General features: G+C 44.7%; 2 non-coding genes across 2 annotated transcripts; both read right to left on the bottom strand.

Annotated features, from left to right (window-relative positions):
- Positions 1-6204: 6204 nt before the first annotated feature.
- Positions 6205-6278, bottom strand: trnat-ugu (transfer RNA threonine (anticodon UGU)). Its single transcript has one exon. It is a non-coding gene; the product is annotated as a tRNA-Thr (tRNA).
- Positions 6279-6566: 288 nt separating this feature from the next.
- Positions 6567-6640, bottom strand: trnan-guu (transfer RNA asparagine (anticodon GUU)). Its single transcript has one exon. It is a non-coding gene; the product is annotated as a tRNA-Asn (tRNA).
- Between the last annotated feature and the right edge of the window lie 163 nt (positions 6641-6803).

The raw sequence follows: 6803 nt of genomic DNA, 5'->3' as shown, positions 1-6803 counted from the left end.
TAGGGCTGTGCGCTCACTTGAAGTTGTCGAGCAGCCTGCGATTTCACTGTAAAATATGCAATTTCATACATTGCTGACGTTGCTTGCGTTCTGGGGGCTCCTGTGCTTCCAACCCCAGTTCCCCGTTTTATCCGTGTTAGCATTGTCATTGCTACTTGCTGCTGTTTCTGACTGGAATATGTGTCGTGTTTGCTTGCCAGAGCTTACGGGCGTCCATCAAAAGTGACCTCGAAAACGGTCGTTTTACTGGTTTCTAGCGAGTTGAAATGTGAATTGTGAAGCAATCAAGACATCCTTGATTTTGAGCTTAAGGACTTGTTGCTGGGACTAAAGCTCCAGATGCATTTTAAGGCGGACTGATGCGTAGAGATAAAGGAATAAAAGTCTGTGAAATTGTCCTTTATGATTAGGTTTACTTAGGGTTTAAGTTTTAAGGGTCATGGTTGTGAATGTCGCCCATAAAAAGCCCTCACAAGGGTAGTATTTCACTGATGTGTGTGTGTGTGTGTGTGTGTGTGTGTGTGTTTATGTGTGTGTGTGTGAAGGGAAGACAGAATTTCATTGTCATTGTCACACTTGGCAGACGCAACTACATCTATGCTTCCTCGATGGAGCGTCGACATTGACTGAGTCAGATCGGCAGTAAAACCTCCCCGGTAAGTCAGGCTGACACTTCTATTGAGGAGGCAGGCACCCCGGGGCTCACTCTATACCTCATCCCTTTACTGCAGTGTCAGCCTGCTTCCACAGCCTCTTTTGAAATTACCCTGCACACTCGATTTACACCGTGCCCCCACCCCACCCCCCACCCCCAACACACAAAATGGACTCCCATTAAATCTGCAGCACACGTCAGCCCCAATAATGAAGCCAGAGTCTTTAATATCACCGCACATGATGAGACTGCGACGTGAATATGCTCCCTATGTACTCCATCTTTGGAATGGTGTGTGTGTGTGTCAGTCAATGGGTGTGTGTGTGTGTGTGTGTGTGTGTGTGTCTCCATGCAGGATATTTACAGGTTCCAGAAAGCAAATTAAGTACTTTTTTTTTTTTTTTTAAATCCTACAACTACCTCGAACTGGATTGAAGACCAACTACTACATTTATAGTAAATAAACAAATGCTGAATCCAGCTGTGACTGAACGTGCGTAATGCAAGTTCTAAAAAAGAATATGGGCAACAAAAAAAAAAACCCCAGAAGACTATGATTGTGATCGGTTTAAAGAAATACAAACAAGCCAGAGCGTTTGTTTCCCCTATCCCAGAGTGATAATGGCTTGAGATGGGTCTGGCTATGCAATCCTAGTCCCACCCTGACAGAGGATACAATAAAAGATGCACCTGTTACACTTATGTAAATCCTGACAAAACTGTGAAACCAACATCAGTGAAAACACTCACAAGTGTGGGTGGACTATGGGTGTGTAGGGGCTTTAAAATCCAATGTCCCCTGGGGGGGCTTTGCAATGTACAAACAACCAGTAATACAAAAGGTGTCGCACGTAACAAACAACATACTTGTTATTCTGGGCCGTAAACGTTTACCCATCACAGCGGGGTACCTGAGGCCCTAAAATATATGAATACAAAGTGTCTCAAACCCACTAGATTGCAGATACTGATGTACGTTAAGGGGGGGAATATATAAAAATACAGCTAACAATACATACATATATATATATACATATATATATATATATATATATATATATATATATATATAATTCAGTGTCTCTTGGTCCAATTGACAATTGAATGCAAATTAGAAGCGTTTGTGCTTGGTCAGCACAGAGATGAACCAAGATAAAATGGTGCTTTCCCCCAAAAAATAACACTGATAAAAACACAACTCAGACTCAGGCAGGTTATAAGCAAGAGCAGGGTTCGGTACACGATGGAGCAGTCGGACAATGCAGATAATAGGAGTAGTCAAGAAATACAAAGAACACTAGCAAAATCGCCGGAGCGCTCAGCACGAAGGACAAAGACGAACTGGCACAGAAGGAGGGGGGGGAGGACGCAGGTGAGAGACTAACGAGGGACAGGCGAAACTAATCAGGGCGGGGCAGGTATTCACGAAGGCGGGGGGAAAAAAACGCACAAGGGCAGGAAGTGTGAATGAATATTCACTTGGGTTTAAATGAAGCTTTTCTGTCAACTTTGTGGAGATGCGTTGTCGTTTTTTTGTTCAAAGGGGAATTTTTGGACCAGGTTTCAAATTCAAAAAGGTCACAAATTTAGAGATAAGCGGCTGTTGGAGCTAATTTTCCAGTCGGGTGGCGTAACACCGTGGCAGAGGAAAGCAAAAAACGTGAGGAGAAAAAGGGAACGCTTGTCAAAGGACATGAACACAAGAGAGGCAGAGAGAAACGAAGATGAGAGAGTGGAGATGCTAAACGTCAAACCTTTACGGCTGTACTGTATTTTAAGATGGAAGATGGGATTTATTCTACTTTTAAGGTACTTTTCTGTACAGATTTTGGGGCTGTGGCATGGAATTCCTCTTATCCACAGATCCACGTCTGTGAATGACGACACTTGCCGTAACCCCTGCACATACTGTACGTAGAAGGTTCATCATTTATACAATTGAACATTTATACAGTTTAGTGTCGGAGATGCAGTATCAGACCAGTTATTCGATAACAGCGTTTCTTGGGTTGTTTGAGAGAGAACATTCCTGGTGGGTTAGTTGTTAACACCGGTATTCTGCAATGTACTGCATGATCGCTGCATAAGAGAATAAAATGAGTGTCAATGTTATAACATTCTAGAGTTATAAAATGATTCCCCAAAGTATTGCACTAAATGAAACTAACTCGTTCTTTGGTTCAGTGCTGAGTCGTGGCTCGTTCTTTGGTTCAGCGCTGAGTCGTGGCTCGTTCTTTGGTTCAGTGCTGAGTCGTGGCTCTCACCTGTTCGTTGGTTCTTTGGTTCAGTGCTGAGTCACGGCTCGTTCTTTGGTTCAGTGTTGAGTCGTGGCTCGTTCTTTGGTTCAGTGCTGAGTCACGGCTCGTTCTTTGGTTCAGTGCTGAGTCGTGGCTCTCACCTGTTCGTTGGTTCTTTGGTTCAGTGCTGAGTCGTGACTCGTTCTTTGGTTCAGTGCTGAGTCGTGGCTCTCACCTGTTCGTTGGTTCTTTGGTTCAGTGCTGAGTCACGGCTCGTTCTTTGGTTCAGTGCTGAGTCGTGGCTCTCACCTGTTCGTTGGTTCTTTGGTTCAGTGCTGAGTCACGGCTCGTTCTTTGGTTCAGTGCTGAGTCGTGGCTCTCACCTGTTCGTTGGTTCTTTGGTTCAGTGCTGAGTCGCGGCTCGTTCTTTGGTTCAGTGCTGAGTCGTGGCTCTCACCTGTTCGTTGGTTCTTTGGTTCAGTGCTGAGTCGTGGCTCGTTCTTTGGTTCAGTGCTGAGTCACGGCTCTCACCTGTTCTTTGGTTCAGTGCTGAGTCACGGCTCTCACCTGTTTGTTGGTTCTTTGGTTCAGTGCTGAGTCGCGGCTCTCACCTGTTCTTTGGTTCTTTGGTTCAGTGCTGAGTCACGGCTCGTTCTTTGGTTCAGTGCTGAGTCGCGGCAACAAATTAACTCAGAGAGACTCTGAGTTGGAAATTAACCTGGCTCTCACGCACAACCATGCATGCACCATGAACAGTAATGTTACTGTAATTATTCTCGTCTTACTCCCCCCGTTTCTCACTTTCTCTGGCCTGCTAACCCCCTGCCCACCCTGCCTCGTACTCCTTTTATGTTTTACGGTGGCTGGCAATTAAAGAAGTGACTCACTACAGCCACCTGCTGCTGAAAACCTTTGTTTAATTAAATCTTATATTTGCACATACTTCTCATTCTAAATTTACGCTACGTTTCTATTCTTTAATGGGAGCACCTGTAACTTGTGTAATCCCCCCCCCGCCCCCGGGAATCACTAAAGTATTTCTGATTCTGATTTTTACGTCTTTGCATATCTCAGATTTTTATGAGAAATAATGCACGTTTTGTACATTTAAAAAGTTATACATAGTAGTTGGGCTTCAAGGGCTGTCCAACACTGTCAACTCCTTTTGTGGGCACATGTACCCTGCAAGTAGTTCACAGAGTTGCCTATGGAGACACACGCGGGCCTCTGTCATTATTGTCTTGATTGCTGATGTCAATCCTATTTCATGCAATGTAACTGCACATACATATCGCCGGCGGGTGCTGCCCTCCATCTGTCTGGATGATTAGCTGTGCATTAACTAGGTAATTTATGTATGAGGGCACTTATTATGACCTGAGACTCGTACCGCAGATTGCCATGCCACATCTCATTTGTTGTGAGCGGCTGGTGGGGGTCCCCTCAGAGCAGCCGCTCCATAGGCCGAGAAAACAGAGCTCGACACACAACAATCACATCTCTCGCACAAATAAAGCCATGATGAGTGAGAGTGTTCGAGGGAAAAATAAAGGGAATGCAGTGGAAACAATAAGTGACATTTGCTCCTGTAACCTCTCTCCATCTGTGCTGAGTAGATGACGGCATAATGAAAGAACACTATTTCAATTTAAGATCCATCTCTCATTTCACGATGGGCGCTGAGTCAAGACGTGAGAAATTAAGGCAGCGACAACATTGTGTTGCACAGAGGCGTTTAGTTATGCAAATCAGTTTCAGATGTTGTTCTGAAGAGACACACACACACAAAAAAACAAGAATAAAAGAAAAATGTCTCACCTGATGGGTAGATAAAAAAAAGAAAGAAAGGAGTTTACCAAGTGGGCAAACTTCAATGTCAAAGAAGGAATCTGAAATATGAAGAACAGTCAATGGCATTTGGGAAGGACTGGGGCCTCTTCTCAGTATTGGCTTGTTCCGGGACCCGACAACTTGGGTCTGCTGGGGACCAGTCGAATGAACGCTGCAGGGCAATCATTTCGCCGTGTCCCCACGTGTAAGGCGGCCGTGTGCCGTCTATGTCCTTTTCCGGGACAGCTGCCTTGTGGCGCACCGCTGAAATTGACAGTAACGTGAGTCACCTGAGCACAGGACAAACTGACTTCGTCACCTTTGAAGCCTGCGTCTGCGGCGTCTCAGCATCCTTCAGCAATTCCAGAGACGCGGCTCTCAATGAATGATCATGTTTAGAATCTGTGTATGCTGGATGTGTAGACAGGAAAGGGTTTGCTCAGATGTTAGCCGACTTTCCGAGGTCATGACGTGTAAAACCTGTGATTTTTAGCTTATAGTAGAATTTTTGTGGATAAAAAAAAGCTTTAGTTACTTCAAGAGTAAAACTAATGGATGACAGTGTTTTAAAACAATATATTGCAGTAACAGAGGTTAGTCCCAGCTGAAAATATCATAATTAAAAAATATACTTTTTACTTCTCATGCACAGCTTTGAGTTTTCACTGAACTAGAGATGCAGTATCTAGGATTACCAGATAGTTGTCATGTAACTAAGGTCCTGGGGTCGTTGCAGTTCATGGTCCCACATCCTTGCTCGATTCAATACACTCAGGTGTTTTTCTGCTACAGCTCTAGTTGGTCCGGTAAGTAGACCCCTTGAGGTCTACCTTCAAATCAGATCATTTGTCAGCAAAATGTGGCACTAAACCTCCCACCTCATCCTGGTGTCATAAGATTATTCCTGAACAGCTTTGTCTTCTGGTCAGTGAGAGAACCACGACCCTATCAAAGGTATCCAACTATGAAGGACGGAATCTTTCTGTCGGCGTGTCTATCTGTCGTTTTTTCTTCTCAACCGTTCGTCTGATCGACTCCATTACTTGGCGGGTGTATTGCTGAGCCAAGGAAGTGCAATGTTTGAGTGAGAGCTGTTTGTTAGCAATACCCATTAGTACACTCAAAGGCATGCTGGGTCCAGCTCACACTCCGTCTCTACAGTACATTCAACAACAGGTGAAGAGAGACCGGAGAGACTGGAGACGTGTAAGTGTGCCGACATTTCAAGCAACAGCGATGTAACGTTTGGATTGAACACTTTTGTTCCAGGAAATAGTCTGGTCTGAAATGTCCATCCTTAATTGTTTCCTGGGCTATCACCATTCAATCTCTCAAGCGTATATAAGTTAATGTAATACTCATAGCATCTTTCAGGTAGCCGCTTGAGATCTCTCGGTATCAAGTCATTCATGATGGTGTTCTTACCCAGTCAAGTTGTTTTACTCCTCAGGAAGTGGTGAAATTCTATATAAAAAAAAAAGCAGGCGTCGCTGGGATTCGAACCCAGGATCTCCTATTTACAAGACAGGTGCTTTGACCAACTAAGCCACGGCGCCATGCCCTTGGTACTTTTGAGGGAGTGTCAATGAACGTTTTACTGAAATCAAAACAGCTTGTTAACATCTTTCAGTCCTTTTTCAAAGGTAATGAAAGCAAAGTCACATGACAGAAAAACAGATTCACTGTTGCCTAGGACGGCACCTTTGAGGTCTCTGGAACAAGGCCTTAGTTGTGGGAGTGTGGCGAGATCAGCTGCAAGGTCCTGTTTGACAACTTGGACATCAAGGTGAACAAAGTTCAGAAATCATGCTTAGACCTCAAGCTTCGGAGGTATAAGAAGTCACCGTCCCTGGGTGGGCTCGAACCACCATCCTCTCGGTTAACAGCCGAGCGCGCTGGCCGATTGCGCCACAGAGACATGTCTTTTGGCTTGGTGGGGGCGGGGGGCGACTTGTCCTACAATCCATCGTCATTTTCTGCGACAATATTTTGGTTAGTGTGGACTTTACACCCGTGTAGTTAAGATGAACCTTATGTCTCGGTGGTGCAACCAAACATCAAGACAGCTTTATTATCAAAGT

Source organism: Enoplosus armatus, chromosome 9 (genome assembly GCF_043641665.1).
Source record: "Enoplosus armatus isolate fEnoArm2 chromosome 9, fEnoArm2.hap1, whole genome shotgun sequence".
NCBI lineage: Eukaryota > Metazoa > Chordata > Actinopteri > Centrarchiformes > Enoplosidae > Enoplosus > Enoplosus armatus.
This window is presented reverse-complemented; position numbering and strand designations above follow the sequence as displayed.